Source organism: Idiotropiscis lumnitzeri, chromosome 1 (genome assembly GCF_059441095.1).
Source record: "Idiotropiscis lumnitzeri isolate Australia: NSW breed Sydney's pygmy pipehorse chromosome 1, RoL_Ilum_1.0, whole genome shotgun sequence".
Classification (NCBI taxonomy): Eukaryota; Metazoa; Chordata; class Actinopteri; order Syngnathiformes; family Syngnathidae; genus Idiotropiscis; species Idiotropiscis lumnitzeri.
In genome coordinates, this window is record NC_142391.1 from 12,435,379 (window position 1) to 12,461,067 (window position 25,689).

A 25,689-nucleotide genomic window follows, 5' to 3' on the forward strand; every position below is an offset into this window, starting at 1 on the left:
ACCGATCTGCGGAACACAATTAGAGCAGTGTTTGCTGGGAGGAACAGTCTAGGAAGAAGACTGGGATAACAAGACCATACGGAATTAGTAATACGGTCTGCTAACTTACACATTTACTATACAAAGGTTGGTTAGAAATCCCACAGTGCCAGTCAAAGAAACTTAATTATAGACAATCAATGTATGGTGAAAGTAGCCAAGCCACCGTGAGCTCTTGTTGTCGATCTGGCTTGTATTAAGATGCATCAACTAAATTAATACTGGAATCCTACCATTGTGATTGAGTTTAAACTTCCAATGTGTTGGGTATAAACAGGAACATGATGTAAAACAATAAACAGATGCAGCATTTTGAGCCAACTGAGCCAAAACGGAGTGCAACCAGCATAGGCACTGTGGATTCAGCATGAACTAGTTTGCAGGTAAGAAGTTGTGCAAGATCCATGCAAACTTGTTGACAGCAGACGGAGCATCAAAATGTGTATGCTGGACCACATTGAGAATTTCGGGAGGTTATCGGACGGCCGGTCCATAACAGGGCCAGTGTAACTATGCACTGTTATTATTCTCAGTGGGTGGTCTTGTGACTCAGTGGCCACACATGTTTCTCTACATGTGTGCTGTTTCTCTTGTATGTTTTCCATCCATCATCTGTACCGCTTGTCCTCACTAGGGTCGCGGGGGGTGCTGGAGCCTATCCCAGCTCTCTTCGTGCAGTAAGCGGGGTACACCCTGAACTGGTTGCCAGCCAATCCCAGGGCACACAGAGATGAACAACCATCCGCGCTCACACTCATACCTAGGGGCAATTTAGAGTGTCCAATCAACCTGCCATGCTTGTTTTTGGAATGTGGGAGGAAACCGGTGTACCCAGAGGAAACCCACGCAGGCACGGGGAGAACATATAAACTCCACACAGGAAGGCCAGAGCCGGAATCGAACCCATGACCTATGCACTGTGAGGCCATCGTGCTAACCAGTCGTCCACCGTGCCATCTTGTATGTTTTCATCTAACGCAAATGGAACTGAGTTACAGCATTTGGTGAAATTGTGCATTCAAACCTTCTGAGAGAACTTCTCTTCCTTTTGACATGTGAACATTCTGATTTGGCTGGCAAATCTCATGAGACCCGAATCAGTCACGTTGTAAAGGCAATAAAATTCATCCGATAAACAGCTGATTGTACGTCTGTGCTTACTTTCTCAGAGGCCTATAGTTTTCCTTCCAGTTTGCTTACAGTGGCAGAGGAGATGAAATACTGGCCCCCAGAAAGCCATTTGGCACCTAATTGAGCAATCCTATTACTTTCCTCTCCCTTCAGACTGCCTTTCATTGCTTTCAAGTGATGGCTGCAAGCTGCTATGAATGATTGCGTTACAGACGTGTGTGTATTGAAGTAACTTTGTTATGATGGTATGTGCATGTGTCCTCATGCACGCTCTTGGCCTCTCCTCACCTGAGCTACCAAACAGATTGATTTTCAGACGGACCAGTTAAGACTCAATCTTAACTTTACCATGCTACGTTTTCTTGTAACTTGTGGGATGGAGAGGATCGCGACAGAAATAACAGCTGTTCATGACATGAGGAGAGGATTATTTTTCATAGATCATTGATCTTTTCTTCCGACGGTCATCATTGCGATTCATTCCCTTGTTATCTTCAATCTCTTCTCGAATAAAATTCGTTTGCTTAAGGCCAACGGCCATATAGTGAGAATACGATAGGCCCTTGTTCTACACCATTGTTGTTGTTTATAAGCGCAATTCATTCCGGCGGAGAAAACTGACAGCCCCGGAGATGTGGCCTAGTTAGATAAAACATTGACAACCTTCTGTAGTTTTTTTCTCTATGTGAGATTCTACCTGGAACAATACTAAACTTATCCTTTCAAATAGACTTATGTAAGATTGGAATACAAGATCATTATTCTGGAGATACTCTTTGCTACCTGTGGTAAAGTTTTTGAAACGTGGTGGTGAATAAATCCATAATACTTTCTACATTGAATCAAATGGATAATATCCTTTGAACATGTAAATGACAAGTGATTAGTTCAATATTTCTTCTTCGGATTTTCATAATTAGAGTCTCTGACCGGAGTCTTATTTCAATCTTTGCTGGTTTAAGATATGCACAGACATACACTTGGAGATGATTAAATAATCTTCAATCAGCATTTAAGCATTGCGACTGTAATCTGCAGAGTGGAAAATGGAATCTCGTGGGGTAATATCTTGCTTTCATTGCATGCAGAGAGAAAGAGAGAGAGCGAGAAAGCATTCATGCATGTACTTTGGGTCACTTTTTGACTCTGAATGATTTGATGAAAGGAAATGAAACATCGGTGTGCAGTGTGACATTCACTTTTAAGTCTATATAATAAAAAGAAACGTTTTTGTGCCTTCCTTTGTTGAATTAAATGCCTGGTTGCAAACAGCATTAGGAGCAAATGTTATTTTGTTTTTATTTATTTACACACACACACACATATATATATATATATTTTTTTTTTTTTGTTTGTTTGTTTTTTTTTTTGCACTTACCATTACTGGTATCTGGACAACATGAACAACACTTACGGTTTACTTACGCGTACAACAACTACGACTGTTTCTTCAGATTTTGAAGTTTACAATCTCTACCCATCATTTTACAAAATAGTTGTAAGTCTCCAGTGATTTGTAAGCTTTCATCTTGTGGGTGTGTCGCAGTGCACGTTGCCAACATCAGGTAGTTAACAATGTCGGGACAAGAGACACCTGTCTAAGCCTCTTCCACTAAAAAAAAAAAAAAATCTGCCTTGAACAGCGTTTATGGGTCAATTCCTCCACACAGAGTAACTTTCTGCTGGCATGGCAGATTTAGATCTGCTAGCAAAATACTACAATAAAAGTTGACGATCGATGATAACAGCTGTGTGCGTGCGTAGCTGACATAAGCACCCAAGATGGCGGTCGTAGAAAATCTGATTTCCCACTATGCATTACTTGGAGCTGCGTGCAAGCAACCTACGTTATATTTCTACTCCTTTAGTCCAAGATAGATCCACAAGACCAATGTTACATTCTTATGTGGGCTTTGCTTTTATTTCTCTCAATGGAGGACTCTTAGCCGAGTAGATTTGCAGATACTAAGAACTAGCAAACCCGCCATGTTTGCTCCTCCATTGTCCTCTGTTACGTTCCCTTGTGTTTTTCTTTTTGACTTGCTGGTCATTTTTATAGCAGGGTACACCTTACTGCACAATTCATGAGGTCTGATTAGTTTGAGTCTCTCCTATTTAGAGTTGCCCTCACGTAGGCGGAATTGCAGATTGTTGTGAAATTGAAAGCGGGTCTTTGCTCATTTGCCTGCATGAATTTTGAACAATGCAGAGCCTCACTGTGACGACTGCTTTCAGCTTCAATTTGTTTGAACAATATAAATGATTTTGACTCAGCTCATTTCCTGTGCCTGTGGCTGGTAATGCCTTGATCCATCTAAAGATAGCCTAGAACCCCTAATTACTCACTGGGCTGTTGATGTATTAGTTCTCATTTGGTGATGGAGAAGAGACTAGATTCTAAATTGAATCGTCACCTCTCTTCTGTTTAAAGCATTAATGTTAATGCTGCTCGTGAAAATATCCCTTTGTCTTTTCTGAAACGCCTCACTTCATTAAATTCAGGGCTCCTCGGGGGTGAGGTCTGTGATTTATTGTTGACAGAGTTTTTCTTTGAATTTCCAGCAAAGCCTCAAGAGAGAGTGGCTCCATATGCCCACCTGTTTTCTTTGTATTTAGACTGTTGAGATCCGGCTCTATTGGAAGATAGTAGATTAGGTCTTATCAGCCCCAGCAGCCCTCTTCATGGGCCACAGTGCCTCTGTGGGCCTGGAGCTACCACCACACTGGAGGTCTTGGTCTAGAAGCAGCACATAGGTGCACTTCTTTTGCAAAGTCGATGGTAATGTCTGTCTTTCCAGTTAATATTGTGAGAAATCAAATATTATGAAGATACCCTCAAACTAGATTAAACATTATGTAAACACATTTAATGGCTGCAAACTCAACAGATTAGTGTGGGAGTGGGCGGATGCCTGGTGGCCAAGCCACACTCATCAAGTAGGTGGAAACCCAATTTGCAGTTTGGTCCACTTGCACTGAAAGCATCTTGGGACACCAATTACTTCAGATACAGCTCTCTGCTGTAATTGCGCCAGGACAGAGAACATGTTTATTAATGTGTCCATACAGTTCTGGCCTTTCGCCTATGTGCATCTGTGCCGAATATTTATTTGGTCACCTCCCCCCGCAAAAATAGCAACCTGCATGTAGGCAGGCCGGCCCCTCTGCATCAATGAAACAATCAATAAACCCGCTGAATTTTAGCCTGTCTATCACCCCATCGCTAATCCTATCATTCTGTATCAGTGAGTCCGATGTGCAGTACTAGACTTAAAAAATACAAAAAAAAAACACTTGAGGCTATTGGCACATTTCAAAATGCACAAATCCCGTGTGTGCATCTCCAAGGGTAAAAGTAAACATAGCAGACTTGAAAATATAAAGCTTTTAAGAGATAAACACATCGGGAGTACTGCGCCAGCCTCGTCTGCGCACACATGGCCTCACGCTGGGAGTGATAATGGCTCGACACGGTCCTCTCACAACCCATCAGGTGCTCCATGCAGAGCCAGGGAAATGAACGGAGCCAGTGGACTTAGACAGGATGTGTGGCCAAATGGACAGTTATCAGAGGATTGCTTTTGACAGCTGAGCTCCTGGATGTTCAAAAACACTATCCTTAGAAAGAAATTGGATGCTTCATAGCCGACTTTCAAGTTGAAAATCACCCATTACACAGAACAATTTTGGCATCGTTGTTGAGATTTGCCTGTTGAGTAAAATTTGGGATTGAAGCTTTCCCCATCAGTGCCCCAGCAATGAATCCTCATTGTGTATCATTTGGATATTTTCCACTTACAGTCCTTCTCCAAGTCAATTTGGACCTGCTCAAGAATTTTTAAATATGCCACAAACCAGCTGCTGTTTGCTTTTCTGTGTCATCATGGAGTATAGGGGGAGCATCTGCACTCATCATTTTTCTCCATTCAGGCTTTAATTTGACACCAATTCACTAGTTATACTGCAGAGTGGACGAGCTCGGTACTAGCACTATCTGTTATCTAATAACTATATGAAACTAAACTGTAATTAGTTTGGCTTGCACCCAAGTTCAGAATCAATCTACTGACACAACGGGAAATTATGATTTGTTGTAAAGAATCTAATGACACGTGTGCGAAGACATCAAACATCTAATCAAGATGGATGTATTTGACCAAGATCATGCAATGTTTTAATTAAGATTTTATACACTATTAACAAATGCAAGTACAAAAAGTAAGCTGGGCAGAACGATCCTGGGGCAGAACGGTCCTGGGGCGGAACGGTCCGGTCCTCCAGCATACCATTACACTCCCTATAACACCAGCAGTGCGTACTTTCTTGCATTAGGCATGTTCATGGAGATGAAAGAAGAAGGAGTCTCATAAGAAGGAGATTAATAAAACCATATTAAGGAAAGCGGATGTGAACAGTAAAATAGCCAGCTAATGCTGCTAATGTTAAAATAAAACTCTGCTGTTAACATCTCTCACAATGCTTTTTTTTTTTTGTGGGCGGAACTGGGTCTGAGGCTGATAGTTTTTTATGAGCGAGGCCTGAACCGTACTGAGATAGCGGCCGAATGGCGGGGGACTAACTGGCAAAAAAGGGTCAAGAAGCCCAACTCTGACTATTGGATAATATTACCTTACTGTTGCTAATTTATGGTCATCATAATCACTTTTACCTTTCTGTAGCTAAATACACTGGGAATGGTACAACCTTCAAGTTTTTGTTTAACTTGTGATGTATATAACATGACATAACATATAACACGACTATGTTCTACTGACTAATACACACAGCGAGAGCACAAACATTAACGAAGAAATATAAACCGTTCCCAGATTTAATTTTCCATTCTCTCTCCTGACTGCGTTTAGCATGACTCACATCTGGTGTGAGTAATTGCCAGGGTACACTGCTTAGCCAACTGTTTATTTTCTTCTCGCTCATTCCCTGTGAGCTTGTGATGTGCAATTCCGGGGAGAGGCCAAACTGGTTAAGGATCAGTGGCAGGAGACTTTCTTTGCTCAGGTTGCCAGAATGCAGCCGTTTCATCTCTGCACAGCGAAGCATCGCGGGTTAGCATGGCACGTAGATCAAACGCGGGGCAACAGCTAAGGTGACAGTGACAGAGACTAGCTTGTATCAACGCTGACAGCCAAACGTTGGCTAAGTTACAATGAGGGAGGGATGGATACTATATCTTAACTCTTTGAGACAGGAGCCGTGCCATATAATTGATCAGCACTTTGGTTTTGGATAGAAAGAAAGACAGAAAAAGACATTTGAAAGAAAGGGGGTATATGGAGGGCATGGCAGACTACCAAGAAAGGGCCAAATTTCAGGAAGGCAAGAGGGAACTCCCACCAGATGTCAGAGCATTAATTACTCCTGTTCAAGGACCGTGCCAACCCAGTGACAGTGGCGGACATTCTGGAGACAAGGACATTAATGATATGCATGGACACACACACACACGCGCGCACACACAAAAAAAACGGAATAATACTGTAAAATTAAATCTACATTTTGAACAAAACGAGAAAGTACCCAACACATTATCTTTTGTTTATCTTAGGGAAAATGAGCTAATGCAGAACTAAATCATTCTTGTCATATTCTTTTAATAGCGATATGGGTGTGCGGAGCCAGTGTTTTTCTCCTCCACTAAGAGGATTACAGGTTGTTTGTTATGGCTGGTGTCTGCGTAATGGCGATAAGGCAGAAAGCCACGGATCCTCCAGGTAAGGTGATGTCTGGGTCATTGCAGGTCCAATACTTAAGACACTGGTGGTTTCCTGAAGTTAAGTTTGGAAAATGACTTTTTAATGAGTTAAGATTTTTTCCATTTATTTAAGCACAAGAAAGACTTTGTCTACAAATGTATTGCTACTTTGTTGGAGGAGAAAGCCATTTAAATGCCTACACTGAAACTAATCTGGTGAGTATGTGAGTGCGGTTTACGAGAATAATAGCAACTTCCAAGCCTCTCAATTATCTTTTATAAAACATGAATCAGTATTTCAGTTGGTTTCTGTTGTATTTGACTATTTCTGGTAACCCGTTTTACATTATTTAGTTCTCTCTTTCTGTTAACTTTAAAAGGATAAGTGTCCTTTTTCTGGTTATTATCCTGCTACAACTGAAGTGCATGAAATACGGTAGTTAAAAACTAAAAGTATGTGTTTGTAATCTGGGGGGGAAAAGCACGTGTTCTGAAATTACTTAATTCAAACAACTACTAGCCTAATTATGTTCTTAAGTTTCTTTCGTTTTATTCCATTTTATTATGTTTTTACATATGTTTTTCTTTTGCAAGAATGTGACACAAAATTGTGTTGCAATGTATTACTGACTTTCTCATTCATTACAATGGGCTGCAAATTAAACACATAAATCATACCCCTGGATGTGTTTTGGCCCACTAAAAATTGGAAACCACATAAGGCAACCATAGACAGATAAAGATCTTGCCCTAAAAATACGGACATTGGTGATGGTTTATCAGTTTTTGATGGTCTCTCTCTACTGTAGGCCATAATCTCACCACCGAGTACGGGTCACTTGTGTTATCAGTTTATGGTTTGCTCTCTCAGGCGATGTTTAAATGTCACAATTGAAAACTGCCAATGTAGTTTCACGTGTGTCTTCCATTTGGCACCTTAGTTGAGCAGAGACACAAATAGATGGAGAGTGGTGGTGAGTGTCATCATTACAGTTTCTCCTTCCTTCTGCTCCCTCGGGGCTGACGCATCATTCGACTCACTCCAGCGCTGATAGCTCTATGGAAGAGCTAGCGAGGCACCTTTCAAAGGTAATGTTCTGGAATTTCGGCGGCAATTTAGCTTGCTGTTCAGATGCGGCATGACCCAAATGTTGCAGGGAATTATCTACGGCAAATTCTGATCCCATGGATATAACGTTTGTAGTCTGAATGATAAATGACACAAAGCTTGCCAATCAGACTTCCATACGTCTTGATAAGTGTGTGCATGCATCACGTATGTCCAATCGGGGGTGGGGTGGCTATTGGGAATGTTGGGAAAGTACGAATTTTCCTGAGTGTGTATTTCCAGCCCTACCCTTCTTCACTAACAGCAGCCACGTGACATCTCCAACTAAGATTCGGCGCATTACTGCCCGTCGACGACAACCTTTCCCGGCCTGAATTGTTTCCAGCACGTCCCTGTGTACACTATCGGACACGTTGCAATCTGTTTTCACCTCTCCTTGACCCTGCAGACAGAGCTGGGTGAGTGCTCTTAAATCCCCTCAACCACTTCTGTTAGGCTTGGCTGGCTAAAGGAGAGCAGTCTTTGACTGCTCAGCCTGTGGATTACTCCTCAATATGGGATTACGCACCAATGAATGAGTGTAGACACAATAGTTTGTAGATCAGGTCTGATCTAGACAATTGATGAAGCTGTAGAGTTACCAATCTGGTGTCATCATGCATTTTGTCTTTAATCCGAACCGGCTACTTATGAATGATTGCGTCACAATCACAAAAAAATGTGAGGACCACAATGGGAGAGGTTTTGTTTCCAACCTTTTGACCCAAAGCATTTTAAAAACGGAAGAATCACTAAACCTCTGACATTCTATGTTGCATTATCGACAATCTTCTCTGTGATTGCCTCATATGACAATAATGTATTCGTTCATCCTTGCATCGTTTTTCTACACTGCACATCTTGTTCAAAGTCATGACAGGTGCTGGACTCTTTTCCAGTTGACTTCGTACAGGTCAGAGTATGAGTGCATTGTATGTCAAACATCAGCTCTGTGACGCATCTCACTATCAATGAATAAAAGAGTATTGTCTTTGGCCTGGTTGGGACAGCTACACAATATTATTACAACAGTTTAGGGACTGGTAATAAAGCTTCACACTTAACTTTTGCGATTAATGACTATGATGTGCTCGTGGAGTCATATGTGGTAGAAAAGTTATAGTTATTATGGCTCTTAATAAGACATTTTTGTTGGGTCCTTGGCTTAATTCATTAATTCAATGTGCAATGATTTTAGATCCCTCACTACTCCGGCTGGAGAGCTTCCAGGAATTCAATTGTATTCCTGGAAAGGAAACCGCACCTCAAAAAGTTTTGTACACTATGGTGGCTTTTGTCTCTTTATAACAACAACTGGCCATTGATGGATAATGCTAAAGCTCAAAACCATTCAGTAGCACTCAATGTCAAGTTCAACAAATTCCTATTTAGAGCAAACCAAGGCCGCATTGCAAAATTCAGATATTAAAACTATACAGCATAGATAATAAGCAATATTTTAAACATCAGTAGTACTCCAGGATTCTGATGCACTGTCTTTTGGGTTTGTTGATGGCTTTAATTCATCAGCACAGGTTGTTTCTGAAGTCATTTGGAGGAAACTGACTTTTTGTAGATTTAAGACGGCTAACATTTTAGAAGAAGCATGCATAATGTATGTCTTTATCAAAGTGTTCATCTTAACTATTCTCTTTTACACGATGGGCTGTGTGATTCATATTTAGAGCGCAAGCACGCGTTAGGATTTTAACTCGGGCATTTGTTAATATATTCTATGGACTGACCGAGACGTACGTGTGGAATTTAGCAGTATCACCACATACAAAAAGAAAAAAAAAGATTTGTCTGCATTATAGGACTCTGCCTGACTGTATATTTTACCCAACCACACGGTCATGGTGCCAAAAGAGACTAAATAATTGTCTCTCGTTTCTAAACATTCCGTTAATAAGAGGTGTTCAGGTCCAGGTACCAGGTTGTTATCACAACTTCCAAAATCTCATCACAGTGGTTTCCTGAAATGCTGCCCAGCAGTTACTCTACAAGTACATCTAAAGAGACAACTCCTATACAGTATGTGGTCCCACTTTATTTTCCTCTTGCTTTTATGGGCCTATTTTTCGCTGCATTTATCCCATATTCAACCGCAGCTCTGTGCAGTTTATCACCAAGCCTCCCCGTGTGCCTTCAGCCCTCAAACCACTTTAGCACGTTTCAAACCCCTTTTGCATCCGGAGTTTATCACTCATGAGATGCCCTTTAAGAAGGAAGGAGGGGTAAAAGCCCTGCAATTAATTGTTCATATGAAGAAAAATGACTTGGTGCAGAGTTTTGCTTTGGAGGTACTCCAGGCCTTCCTCTTTTGTCCTATAAAGCTCGCCTAGCCGATGCATATCACTGTAAAAGTGGAGAAGTGTATGCTATATTCTGTGTGCAGGAGCTACTGTCCTTGCCATCTTGTATTATTTTTCCTCTTTCCACTTACCGAGTTCTATGTATGAGTAGATTGTCTGAAATAAAAAGCAAGAGGAATTGAATTGACTATATGCTGATGTGGATGCATGAGGTAGACTTGTGAAATAGCAAGCTGAAGCACAGACATCTATTTGCTACTGCCCATTTAATTTACCAGCTCAGGATCCGAGAATGGGATTCATATCTCCTAAATTGGATCTCAGGCATATGTATTAAAAAAAAGAAAACTAAATAAATAAATGAATAAATAGACTTTGTTTTTCTTTTCCCATATTTCTACCAAAGCCGCAAGCAGACATCATCCCAAATCGATTGACTGTACACACTTTTGCTGCAAATGTTAGTATTTGTTTGGCATCCATTTTCCTATATAATATTAACAGTTTGGCTTGAACGTCACAAGCAAGTTGCAGTTATTAATGAACAAAAGTGGAGTTCATCCGTTGTCACCCATTTGCAGCATGTCAACCTTCATCCATAAGCCAATCAGTCACTAGGCCTATATAGTTTCATCTACAGTGTGTCTGTGTGTATAACAAGTGCGTATAATTCATTTTCTCAGATTAACACATCACTTCCTGCTCTGACACTCTCATTTATTTGACATTCATTTAGAAGAAGCTACAGGTCGAACAAAAAAAAAAAAAAACGGACGCTGTAAAAGCTAGACCAGGGCTGAGTGAGACTTAAACAGAGAAGACAGCTGTCCCCACCCAGTGGCCACAGTGGAAACTGCACCTTAAAACATCTATAGAAATTAATTTTGATCATAAATATAGACTAATAAATATCCCTCCATTGTGTTGCTTACGACACCGTCCTGTAATATATCTGTCCACCCTTTTCCTCTTTTCCTTGCGTTCCTCCCTTGTCCTCACTCTCAGAACCGCTCGGGTTTGCCTAATGAACAACATTCATCAAAGTCTCATTGCTTTGATCAGACCACTGTGCCATGCGTCACCCGCTACTCCTATCATGCACTATGGATGCTTCTGATGCACCACCACACTCACAATTGTTCAAGTTCACGCAAGTTGTGTAATGACGTCTTTGTAGTGCGGAGCTTGTTACAAGTCAATGGAAGTCGCCTCTGAATCAGTTGTCTCTCATCATCTTACTCATCCGTGAGCTCACGGGACTGACTGAACTCTTAATGAGCTCTGCAGGCTTCTGCCGCCGCTGCCGTTAGGTTCAATTTCAGCATCCACCAAGCAAATTACACTAGTGAGGAATGGAAAGTGGACTTGGGGGCTGGTTGTCACGCGGTCCATGAGCTCAGGACAGGGGCAGGAGACGGAAGGTCCTTTGGAAAGCATCAATCCATTAAGTGCTTTAACAGTTACCCTTCATTGCACTTTAGCGCCCACGTCGACCATCCCTTTTGCCACTACATCCATCCCGGCGTACAAGCTCTGCATCCACCATTAACATTCATCAAGCTGCAAAGAAGAAGTGATGAGTAGGGTGGGGGTAGGGCTGCGGTTACTGCGATTGAGCTAACGACATATCTGGCTATCACGGCGAGAACAGAGATGCATTACGTCAGATGGAGCAGTGATGAGGCAATCCTGCTGAGGAGGAATTTTCAGACAGAAAGTCGTATCATCTTTAAAAAGGTCATACTGATTTTTTGGGAGGGTTTTGTTTTATTTTTCTTGGTCCAAAGGCGGTGAAATGTATGACACATTAACATTTGTGCACATGCATGTCTCTTGGCAAGGCCGGGACATGTGGTCAGCTTAATGACTCTTACAAACCCGCCTCCAAAGGGTAAAAGCATAAATTCAGCTTCTTTTATTATTAGATCTCATTCTAAGTCCATTGAAGCTGACAGTATATTGGCAAGGACCCTGCGATGAGTGCCAGTAACAGCTTTGCCTCGCAATCTGAGACGACACGCCATTAAAATGCTGAAATAGAAAGGTTCTAATGAAATATCAATTAGGCCGTATAAGAGACGGTTGATGATAGTTTAATGAGAACAACGGTCGTTAAGAGGACAAGCAGCAAACCCGGGTCATTCCTCAGTTTTAGACAAGTATTATTCCAAGCAGCCCACAAATGTTGCGGATGAACCAGAGGCTATCGTAGCTCCCTTTGGCCAGGAGGTAGCAGGATACACCTTGGACTGATCACCAGCCAATCACAGGTCACATGGAATAACAACCCTTCACACTCAATCGAAGAAATTCAATGAACCTAACGTCCGTAGAATATGCGAACTCCACAGAAACCTGATATTGAGAGGTGTTGGGGCGCACATGCTAACCACAAACCCATCATGCTATGCTTAATGATTTCTTATTAAAAAGAAATAAATAAATAAAAATCTTAATTATTTTTGTTTGCCATCCGAACAAATGGAGCTTGACCAGCATCTGGAACAGATTGTGTTCATACTTCGAGATTCCTCTCGATCTGTCCTTCCTGGTCATGCGTGTGATTCTATACACCTCAATTCCCTGTTACTTGTGACTCTTTTTTTTCAGTGCATCCTTTCACGGACGATGATTTTGAGAGTGTTGGCTCTCGGAATAATCATCTGTGCAAGGTTTGTTAAAGCAGCGCATGGCGTGGCAGCTTATAAGGAAGCATCAATTTTTAATCGGACATGTTTTTTTTTTCAGTTTTCAGGGCTCGCTGACCTTCAGCCTGTGAAAATTCAATTCAATAATTCAGCATCCTCTGCATTTTCCCCCATCTCCCACACACACACGTACACTCACACACACACTCTCGAATGAAATATGGATTGTGATTGCTGCTGGTGGGGTTTGTGGGTATCCCTACTGACAGCCTGACTTGGTATCTTCGCCAACATTTTCTTTAAGATTACATTTTTCCTTTCACTGATTTTTCTTCTCCTTATCTCTCTGAGCTTTGACCAAGCAGCCGCTGGCTATAGGCACATATTCATCCGCTTGCTTTCTTTTTCACATTTCGGAACCGTATTGACTTGAAGGCCAAAATATGTTTTGAAAAAGCAACAAGTTCGAGATAAATCCGTATATTCAGCCAGTGGATCCCACCTTGTCTTGACGATGATGCAGTAGACACATGAGATATTTCCATCAATTATACATGTTCGGGGGCCTCTCCAGTTGTGTTACAAAATCCTAGGCCACGTCTCCTTCCGGTTTAATTTCACACCTGAGCAAGTGTAGCAGTCCGACTGCAATTTCTATTCATCTATCGCACACCTCTATTTCATTTCAAGCGGAGTGTCAGATCTCACACTGTCAATCCAATCAGCTTCAACCACGACCTTGCGTATCACAGCATTGATTACTGCAAGAGCTGAGACAACATTCGACTGCACATGAGAGACAACACATTATTCTTCCAGCGTGTTCTGAGTTGTTTTACATTTGCATGTTTTTTTTTCTTTTTAAAAACCGAGGAGTTCATATTGTTGAGTGACACAACGAGGCGGTGGAGAGAAATCTCATTAGTGGCATTCTGTAAAGTGTAGCCACCATCAGATAAAGTACGAGGTGACAGCTGTTGAATGAAAAAGAGGGTCACCTCTTTCGGGCAGAGCCAGGATGTTAAAATATGCAAATGGCTCCCATGTGTGTGTCTCTGCTTAAACTGAATATCACATCTGTTGAATGGTGGCCAGCCTCTAGAATTGAAAACATCGGATTATTCGGCATCGACATGGTACAAACAAGAACACTATTTCTCCCGCTTGCTCAAAGTCAGCTCGTAGATGCTGCAACTAACTCTCGATCCTGAACCAGATGAGTGCTAAGAAATGAATTGATAAATGCTTCAGAACAATCAACAATCACATCCACATAATCAGCAGAATTTGTCGCAATCAGTTTAATCAATTATGCCCGGCTTTATTTCACAATGCTCGTTTTTTTTCTAATCAAGATCTTGTTTTGTAGTATTATAGGGAGTTAATTAAAAAAATAATAATGACCATTAAATAAAACACGAAAAAGGACTTGTTTCCCTTATAAAAATGTGGCAAACAAGTTTGAAAAACATCTGTAGCCTTTTTTTAGCTACAACATATATTTCTGCAGTTCCATCTGATTTGAAGATGCCCAAGGATATATCTCTGCTGCCTTGAAAATGTCCCAGTAGGCCTTTGTATCAACTCATTTTCTTATCGCTAGCATACATTTGGGAAATTAGAGGAAATATCTTTTTTTTTTCCCTCTCAGAAGTGTCAAAAGACATCTAGAAAACATTTGCTGTACACTTTGCGATTGTGTAAAATGGTCTGGTAGCATTCATTTTCACTCATTTATGGACTATGAATCCTTCTGGACTTAATTGTGTGTCCTCATCAGCACCATTTCTGTGAAAATACAAAAAGGTTAAATAATGAATGAAAAATAGCATAATTTCCCATCAGGATTTTAACCTGCACGATCATGTCAAACACCCCTGTCACCCACGACATTATTTTCATTGCAATACACATTCCCACAAATGAAGCTACCGAATGAAACAATGTTATCTGAAATTGAACACTTTGTGTTGGCACCGGCATGAGCTGGAGATGAAATTAAGCCTGAAAGATAAATGAAGCAGGTTTAATTATCTGACTTTATCTTCAGCATGCAGGGTGAGAGCAGGAAGAAGTGATCTGGTCTGTGTGTCCTTGTCATCTTTCTCCATGAATGACCAGGATGCATCTTGCCAACATAGCCCCATGGCAAGAAAGGTGCCTTTCATGCTGGTTATTCTTATTAGATGGTATCAAATCACTGATGCATACAAGCTGAGGCCATTTAAAGTAACTCGAGGTCACTTTACAAGGCTCCTGTCACATCACTTAGCAACACCTGTCCAACTTTTGACACCAGGTGAACACACACACACCCACACACAATATATACATTGGTGATGTGCACCTTTTAAATGTGTTATGGGGATAGTCATTTTCATTCTGTGAGCATGCTCTTAGATGCAATGCACGCTCGATCTACATTGGAGCTGATTTAACCCATTATCACTGACCTTTACAGCTCAATCGATCACTCACATTGCTATCTTGTTCGATGCTTCCAATGTGAGCTGACACTGAATATTCAGGCCAGTGACCAATTGAAATTGTGGTGTGATGTCCTGGTTGATGCCTCTGCAACGCATGAACGTCAAAGGCATTGCCTTGAGATTGGCAGACCGGGGTGGCGCTACCTCCAGTGGATGAGATAAACCCAGAGTTCCCAAAGGCTCTAGATGTCATGAGGCACAATGTTGGAGAGGATGGCATGCCTCTGTAATAGCGTGTGGACGTCAAGGACAGTGTGTTCAGACTAAAGGGGATCGCACCCTTTAGCCTCCCGGGTAAGTTTAAATTTGAATCATTCCATTAATCGATAAATATTTTAACAACCGAGTAATCATTTACAGCCATCATAAATTCACATCTTAAAATTTTCCAAATCCATCCATCTTTCCAGACTTAAAGAGTCTCAACAGTAATTATTCTTTTATTGCTGTGGTGCTTCCTAGAAATAAAATGACTAATGTTGTGTTTAAAAAAAAAATAAAATAAAACATTTGCAAAGTTATGCTTTTACTTTGGAAAACATCAACAGAATCAGCAACTGAATCACGTTTAAAAGCCTTGGTGAGCGCTGAGTACAAAATCAAATCCCTCGTGTGTGATATTGCGTAATTGGCGCTTTTTATCACTAAGCACCCAAAAAAATGACAATGAGGAAAAATTATTTTGTAATTCCTTATTTTACGAACTATTTGGTGCACTGTCAATACCGGTTATGAGACGCATTACTGCACATTAAGGAAAACAAATCAGTACAGCAAATTTGACATCCATACATAACACACACACAATTATAAGACGCACTGTTGAATTAAAAAATAAATAAATAAATAAAGCATTTTAAGTGTGCCTTATAGTCCGAAAAATACGGTAACATGTTATCCGATTTTTCAATTAGTTAATGTAATAATCGGTAGAATCCCCTCAATCTAACACAATATTTATCCTTGGCGATAGACAAGACTTTGTAATGACATATAGTATTTGTCACCAACCATTTGTGAGAAGCTTTTACATTAGCACTAGACCTGCATGAAACCCTCTCCATCCTCTTGAATAGATTATCTGTGCAATAAGCTCACTTTGTCTCTGAGTGCGGGCTGAATGAGAGCGACACCATTGAGATCAGCAAAAGCATGATTAGACGATGAGCGGCATGTTATTTTCATAACCCGTTTGAGGGCCTCATTCCTCTTGAGTTTGTCTTGGAGATAATGCCCTATTTAATTAGAAATTGGAGATATCTCATTGTTTTGTTTTTTTTTTTGTTTTTTTTATAAGAGGCCCACTTTAGTGCAGCATATGAGACATCAGAGAATCATACACAGGGAGGATAATGGCCTCACGTGAGAGCTTGAGGGATTCAGATGAAATGCTTTTTCCCTCAACTGCTTTTTATCACTTTTTCTCCAAATGAGTCACACTAATATACTATAACACAGAGTGCGGGAACACTTGAGGTGCTTGTAAAATTCCAGACCAAACCATTTCCTCTCAACTGTTGTGCCACTTTTTTGTCTCATTCAAACACACACACACACACACATATTCAATAATTCACCGTTGTATCTTTTTGTTTAGTTCTGGGTTGACAATCTGCAGGGTGGAAATGAAATGCAAATGAGTTTGTTTGCTTGGGGAGAACATGGTAAGAAAGCGCTGAGCCATGAAGGCTGCTGGTTCAGAATTTTAGCAGGTCGCTAATTCCTCTGCTGGCGTGTTGGCACGCTTGGGGGGCTTTGACCTTTTACTATGTGTCTGTCACGGAGAAAAAAACATAAGCGTCTTTAAGCACTGGGGACATTTCAGCAAATCTGTACCATTTTCGCGAATGCATGAATACACGCTGAAATTAATTGTAAAACACTTTTTTTTTAAATTAAACCAAGGGTTCTGTGGATTGATCTGATTTCATGTATAATACATACAATTTAAAAGCTTAATTTAAGCTACCTTTAACAGTTAATAAATATTATTTATTGCCTGTCACAGTTTCCTAAAATGAAACTTTGTGAAATATAATAATTGAAATTCTTTTTTTTTTTAATCATCTTTTGTAATGAATATTAACATTGAGATTTGGGAAGAATGTTTTCCGAACCCTTTTTACAGTAACTAGCACAATTCTTCAACATACTATTAAAAAAAAAAAGGAAAAAAAAGTCAACGAACACATCGCCTCCGCAATGAATAACTTCAAAATAAAGCTTAACAAATAATAGATTAAGTCAGTGATGACAATGCAATAGCCTTTGTAGACTTTGGAGTTGGCCCTCGTGGTGGCGTAACAGCTACCTTGACCTCAGCTTGCTATATCGTAGTTTTAATTGACATTGCGTAATTGCCACCAATATCAACACAACACCATCCCGAAATCACATTCATTCGCTAATTTACGATGCTAACAAACTGCTAGTTAATTATGCTGTCATTGTATGATACAACGTGTTAGTGGCTTCTACTGGCTAGCAGCTAGCTGTTAGCATTAGCAACCCAGTACAGGGTGGCTCGTGCTGACCTGAGCAAAGGCATCAAGCTAGCCAAGGCAACCTACAAGGGGAGGCTGGAGGCCCACCTTGCCAGTAACAGGCCACGGGAGGTGTGGCAGGGTCTACGGAGCATCACCAACTTCCGTGGCAGCAGCACGACCTCTGTAGACCCGAGTGCATCGCTGGCAGAGGAGCTTAACTGCTTCTTCGCTCGCTTTGACTCGCCCCAACCGTCACACCCCCGCACTTCAAGCTCCAACTCCCCCCCACTCATCGTAGAGGAACACGATGTGAGGCGCGCGCTCCTGGCGGTCAACCCCAGGAAAGCTACTGGACCCGACGGAATACCAGGCAAGGTCCTCAGAGCATGTGCCCACCAACTGTCACATGTTTTCTGCAGGATCTTCAACCGCTCCCTGGCTCAGGCAGTCATCCCCTCCTGCTTGAAAACTTCCACCATTATTCCTGTCCCCAAAAAGTCACCAGCCGTCCACCTGAATGACTACCGTCCTGTTGCTCTCACACCAGTCATTATGAAGTGCTTCGAGAGGCTGGTTCTCCAGCACATCAGGGACTGCCTTCCTCCCACTCTGGACCCCTACCAGTTTGCATACCGGGCTAACAGATCCACTGAGGACGCCATCGACACTGCTCTGCATGTTGTGCTGGGCCACCTGGAACGACAGCAGAGCTATGCAAGGATGCTCTTTGTGGACTACAGCTCGGCATTCAACACGATCATCCCAGACATCCTCGTCGCCAAACTGGACACTCTCGGCCTCCCTGCCCTCACACGCATCTGGATTAAGGACTTTCTGACCAACAGACCCCAGACTGTGTTGCTCGGCCCCTACACGTCCTCCACCCGCACGCTGAGCACCGGTTCCCCCCAAGGATGCGTGCTGAGCCCTCTCCTGTACGCCCTCTACACCTACGACTGCAGCCCGGCCCACGGCAACAACACCATCGTCAAGTTTGCTGACGACACGACAGTGGTCGGTCTGATCTCGGAAGGTGACGAGACAGCCTACAGAGAGGAGGTAAAGAGACTGACAACTTGGTGCAAGGACAACAGACTGCACCTTAACTCTGCTAAAACAAAGGAGATTGTCGTCGACTTCAGGAGGAACAAGACGCTGCCGCCCCCCCTCTGCATCGAAGGCGTGTGTGTGGAGAGGGTCCACACGTTCAAGTTCCTGGGAGTACAGATCTCCGATGACCTTTCTTGGAGTCACAACACCACAGCAGTGGTAAAGAAGGTCCGCCAACGTCTGCACTTCCTGAGAGTCCTCAGGAAATTCAACCTGGACAGGAAGCTGCTGCTGGCCTTCTACCACTCGTCCATCGAGAGCCTGCTGACGTACTGTGTCTCCACCTGGTACAGCGGCTGCACTGAGGCGGACAGAGTGAGGCTCCAGAGGACAGTCAAAACAGCGCAAAGGATTATTGGCTGCCCTCTCCCCCCACTGTCGGACATCTACACCGCCCGGTGCCTCAGAAGGGCTCTCAACATCGTCAATGACAATACCCACCCAAACTCACACCTGTTCGACCTGTTGCCCTCTGGCAGGCGCTACAGATGCATCAAATCAAGGACCAATAGACTGAGAAACAGTTTCTTTCCGAGAGCCATCTTCTTACTGAACTCTCACACACACACGAGACCACCCTAACCTCGCAAAACAGCATTGTGATGTGTTTCTATATGCCCTATTCAGTACTGAATTCCATTGCACTGTCTTCTTTATTTATCTAATTTATATATTTGTCTGTATTATTGTTGTATTGCACTGGAGAGGGGAGCCCTCTAATCTCGTTGCACACTTGAGTACAATGACAATAAAGGGATTTCTATTCTATTCTATTCTATTCTATTCAAGTGACATCTCCCTCCGCCTTCCCAACACTGGTTGTCAGCCCGCAAAAGTTATGGACTTCTGTGAACTGTACGCGGCGTTTGGAGACCACAGTTTCAGGGTATTCCTTGACACTTTAGATTAGGTTTAGAGCAACATAATAAATCATTTCTCAAAATTTTGGTCAAATTTCAAATTGTTCAAATTGATCTGAGGTGCTTAAATGTTCATTGTAACCTGTCTGACATGCATCATTATCTTGAAATAAATATGGTTGGATAATATTAAAACTCATTGGAGTAAATGCTAGAACAATATGAGAAGTGTCTCGTTTGTATTACAATTTTCATAGAACTATAAAGTAATCAACACAGAGTCATTGTGGCAGCAGCTGAGAGGGAGCCGAATTATTGAAAGTGAGGCAAAATTACACAATGTTAGTGTGCCGTCGTCTCCTCTGGCCTTTCCTTTAGTGAATGACACAGGAAGCTCTTTTAAGATTACGTTTGAATTTATGAAGATTGCTTTACCTGACATTCCCCCTGTAATCTATGCTTGTAATTCACATTTAGGCCTTCAGTCCCAATGTGGTCAAGAAGAGTCATATTTCACAGTGACAATGTAATCTCAGGTGCACATTAAAAAGTCATTATTGTTTAACATTCGGGTGCTGCCTGGGAAAACACTGACCATACTGGGTATAACTGTCATTCCTATTCACACCGATGTTTACCCGAGAACGGAAGGAATCATGATTTAAGTGCTTGCAAGCTTATTGATCAGAGAGGGCTTTGTGCGCTCCCATCCACTGAGTCATATGGTTCTCTGATGGTTTCTTGTGTGATTTTGGTACTTATTTTCAGGTAATCACAATAACAAGCCTTGATCCCTGCAGATTAGCGGATGGAAAAATATTGCTCACAGCAGGTTTGTTGGGATTGTTTTTGCTGTCTATCTTGGCGCCACTACACCGCTGTTTTAGATGTGAGGATTTGCATATATTTTCTACATTTTAAGCCTCCATTTCTTGTGCTCCGGGTCAGGCTGTTTGATTTGTGAAGTAATGAGTTGGATTATCTATTTAAAAAAAAAAAGAAGAAAAAAAAAGAAAAAAAAAACCTTAACCTTTTTTTTTTTTGCTTTAGTTGTATTTATTCCATAATTTGCGACATATATTAAGACACTTAAGTGCTGTCCTGTTATACACATAACTCTTGCATCTCATTTCATAATCTCCCAGGCTTTTCATTGTATATTCCGTCACATGACAGTTATCGGAGGGACTCATCTTTTTGGTAAAGGCATCCGTCCTGAGGCCCAGTATTTTACACTTGACTGCTCATTGCATCTAATTTGTTTTGATCCTTGCCCTGCAGGTCCTTGTCCCTGACTTTCTCTTAGCAAGGTGAAAATGATAGAAGAAAAACATATTAGGTTCATTCATCCATTTTCTGAACCACTTATCATATGGTCCTGAGATCATCTTTCGTCATGTGAAACATGGCTTAGCAGTGAAAAGGCATTCAAAAAGACAGATTCTCTTTTTGTCGTCTGATATGGATGAATCGGGTCCGATCGCAGCTTTTCATGCTTTTTGCGCGATTCCATTTTCCATTATCGTCATACTGTACGTCGAACCGACTTGCTGAGGAGGCAGTCACTGCTGAAGCATTATTGACTTCCTGTGCTGGCCAGGCTTTAATCAGTAGGATTTCAGGATTGATCAATAGCTTCTTTTCATGTCTCACACTTTTCACATTTTTTCTTTTTTTTTTTTTTGAGGTGGAGCAATCAATAGTGTTGGCTTTGTGCTTTCTGCTCCCACGTCTCCATCTACACAACTGTCAACTATTCATCATTCACTACCTGTGATCATGGCTGATGGAAATAGATTTTTCCATTCTTTACATGTTGTACATTATACACATAATAGGATACGCTGCCGTGAAAATACTCATATCATTTTTCGGCGCCTTGATCCGCTTGAATTGATTGAAACCTAAATGTTGTTAGCAGTACATTTGAACCGAGGCTCAGATCCGTCAGGATTCCAGAGATGATGTCAGTGCAGCAGCTTTGTTTTCTGCTAAATTTGTGATACTTACTGGGATACGGTGGAAGCTTGTGTCATTACTGCTTAACCTCCAATTAATACCTCCCTTTTAATTATCTGTAGCGTGCCGGTGCCAATCGAGTGTCCCTCTCTACCGACTGGCATTAAATAGGTTCCATACACACATGACAGACTTTTTGCACGGTGGACTTACATCCTCACTGTCAGATAAGACAACACATAATTTTTAGACACTGTTCAAATTCAGCGGACAACTTTTAACACCCCTAACCCACCTCACCCACCACCACCCCACACCGCTAAGAAATTCTATGGCTGCAAGGAACACACCAATCACATCACTAAGCCCACCACATCGTATATTTTCTTCAGTTTTTAAATGAATCACGCTACTGTGATATTCCTGGAAGCAAGTCTTATTTGAGCAACAGGTTATTGATTTTGAAATTCCCTAATTGTTTATGCAGGCTTTGAAAAGTCTATTAGTCGCTCTATGCCATTTTTGAGGACAAAAAGTTCATTAGCAACAAGTGTAAAGTTTAGGCATTGTCATTTCTGTGATTAATTGCTCCATATTAATTTCTACGCAAGGTTTAGTTTTGTTGTTGTTTTGGCAGTCTAATTTATTGGGACCGCTGAAGCATGCTAACACCAATTAACAATCAAAAGACTCTCTGAGTGTACTTACATTAGCCGAGTAATTCATTTGCATGACATGCTGGAGATGCAGTTCCACTCCATTCCTTTAGGTGGCGATGACTGTTCAAGTTCAAGTCGGCTATAACCTCTTTGTCTGTCATCACTTTCTTCATTCGGGCCTTTCACTGGAGCTGCAACAAAACCAAATTGCTTTAATTGCACTGCTCTTCCACAGAATGATTTGCAAATTAATTCTGTTTACTTGCAAACTAAGATCAATCATAGCCCCTCACCTCACATGATTTTCTTTGTGCAGAGTGAAATTAGGGATAAAAAAAGCAATAAAGCCATAAGAGTGGCAATTGATCAGATCTTAAAATTGAATGTGTATATATTTCTAGTGAACACGCTTAAATTACCTCATGGGAATGTTGCAATGGCAGTTTTAAAGGTGTGGAGATATTCTTTGGATACTAATTTATCTTTTTCTTAAAGAGAAAGAATGAACTTTTAGCTACCAAGGAGCCAATCTGCGGATAATTTAATTAGATTTATTGAGAACTGAATTGAATCATGGCTTTCATGCACACGTGACCACAACATGAAAACATTTTTAATGATGTTTCCCGTAACAAAGCACTTTAGTTGAGAGTCCAACGAATGTTCGCAGAAGCAGTACCATTTCTTGGATGGTAAAGAGGGTTGTTTTCAAGCTGGACTGTTGTGTCATTTGTAATTGTTCCTAATGCTCCTCATTAAGCATCTCAGGGGAGAAAGATCAGTCATCTATCTATTTTGACCTCATTACCAGCTGACTCCAATTAATCCTTATGTTGCTCCCTCGAATTGCTTCGTGTCGGCAACATGGAATTTGCAACTTTGTGCACTTTTAGAAGGAGAGACAAATTAAGGCAGTGGCTAAAATTGAATAACGCTGTTGTGTCAAGCACAAAAGTTAATCAACACAAAGTGTATGCCTCGGAAATAGTTATAAAACCTTAAAATTTGTGATGCCCGGACATTCGTTGGTGTAGACGGACGGATTCACGTTGTACTCATCCGGCAACAGAATTAAATTTCCTCTGATTTTGCCCAGTGTTTGGATTTGTTTTGGTCCTCGAAACTATAAAAAGTTTCTGTCATAACAGCGAAGTGGAGCTGGGGTTGCTTAGAAACGGGAACACAGGGATGTAAACACGTGACTTTGAGGCGTTGGCCTGTGGCCACCTACCACTTTAGGACAATGCTGAAAATTGGGTATTTTTTGTTTTGTATTTATTTATTTATTTATTACTAATTAGCTAATCAAATATATTCTGTCATCACGAGTGCATGCATGGTATTGCATTGTATGCCTAGCATAGCTTGCTCCACAGATCACCACACACATCTACATGACTTATAAAATACACAACACCTGCAGCCTAGCCTTTGAGTTACATTGAGGTTGTATATATATATAATCCCACTTTAGTCGGTGTTGTTCAATAAACACATAAATAGGTTTCGAGTCCAAGTGATGGAGGTGACAGTAAAGATGCGTGCATATTTATTCACCCTCCCTGACACCACACACCCTTTCCTATTGAGAATTTACCAGCTAAAAAGAATCTGTCGCCTAATTGGATCGCAGCATGGACCTCAGTTGTGCAAGCAGGTGTTCTCCTCTGAGGGGACAGTACAGTCTCTCCTCTATGGGGGGTTGTAATCAGATTAGAGACACTGCAGGACTTCATAAGTGAGATATGATTAGGGGTAATAAGGCGCAGTAATTGTCAAGGGCCATGGCTGAAAACTCCAGAGATCGCCTGAAACAATAACCTAAGCAGAAATGTTTTTACTGCAGAGTTTTTAAGTGTGACTTCTTGGGTGTGACTGATTTGCACCCACCTGGTTTGGCTTCTCTTGGTAGTGCTTAGCAGCCATGTTGCCAGGTGCGCACGCAGACATGTGTTGGTGTGACTTTGATGGATTTGTTTGCTCATTGTCAACTCCAATGATGAGGTCAGCGGCTTGAGAGACTTGCAACACACTGCTGCGAAATGCTGATGCGAGACTTACAGATTGGAAGTCTCTGCATCACTGCCAAGCAGGACTGCACAATCTTAGAGAGCGGCTGTAAATAATACAACAGCGCTCCTCGGAGAGAGGCTGCTAGACGATTTACCAGAGTCAGAACAGTCTTTTCGGTCAAATTCTCCCACGATGACTTGAAGCAATGTGACCTCCGTGTTGAAGGCCTGGAGCTTCTCAACAAATGCATTTTTTTTGTTTTCATTCGGAGTGAAAAAGTCCAAGAGAAGCTGACGTGCACATTAGACTGCTTAACGCCACCACGTTTCCCAATATCGCGGGTCCCCACTTCCCAGCAGCCCACTTTCATTTGTTCAGCAGTGAATTCTCTGGCTGTTAAATTGAAGGATTGACTGTGCTTCATGTCAGGCTTTTATCTTTTGTCTTGATTCATTTTCATTTCCACCATCAAAGTGAGGACAGCAGCATCCAGTTGCATTATTTAGTTTGAGACATGCTCATCTCGGAGCACAATTCAAAGACATATCATCTCACATGAGCCAGCCAATTGTTTCTAAAAGACACTGAGACATTAGTGTACGAAAGAGAGATGATTGCCCTCGAATTTTATGGGCTATTACTGGAAGAGCAACGGATCTGGCAGATGCACTCTACCTTACACCAATAAAGAAATTAGATATTATGGAGAAGACGGTTGTTTTCCATTAAAAAAAATAAAATAACAACAGCACATTTGTCGTTTTCGCTGTCCAGTTCTTGCTAATGAAAGCACCACTGAAATTTGCATATTTGTACAGTATGTCTCGTTGCTTTTATTAAACACTTTGTCAGCCTCTAAAACTGCAATTTATAAAGTAGTAGAAGCAGACACTTTGCACTGCATCTTTGTGTCTCTCTCTAATCCATGGTATACTGTAGATCAGTTTTTTTATTGTTCGGGATAGTTCGTTAGCAGCAAGTAGCGGGGAGGGTTTGTTCTCTCCGTGTTTTCACCAGTTCATGAGCACATAAACATGAGCTTCAGCTGACATGAACTCTTTGGAAAGGACAACAAAAGCATTTGAATGGGAGATCAACTATTGCTACAGTCAGTGCTGAAGTCTTTCTAAAGATAAGACAGGTGTTTTCCTTGCTTACT

At 41.5% G+C, this 25,689-nt stretch overlaps 2 long non-coding RNA genes across 3 annotated transcripts in view; one reads left to right on the forward strand and one right to left on the reverse strand.

Annotated features, from left to right (window-relative positions):
• The window catches only part of LOC148343234 (uncharacterized), a 42,329-nt gene that overhangs the window by 8,896 nt on the left and 7,744 nt on the right, over nt 1-25,689 (reverse strand). Inside the window, exons 3-4 of one of the 2 annotated variants that reach the window (XR_015846676.1) lie at nt 22,567-22,708; nt 14,648-14,742 (exon numbers count right to left, since the gene is read on the reverse strand). This is a non-coding gene — a long non-coding RNA (uncharacterized LOC148343234). Of the gene's footprint in view, nt 1-14,647; nt 14,743-22,566; nt 22,709-25,689 lie in introns of those variants that run through there. The other variant, XR_015846675.1, reaches the window with a different exon arrangement.
• LOC148343235 (uncharacterized) lies at nt 6,944-8,986 on the forward strand. Its single transcript, XR_015846677.1, has 2 exons — nt 6,944-7,099; nt 7,825-8,986. It is a non-coding gene; the product is annotated as an uncharacterized LOC148343235 (long non-coding RNA).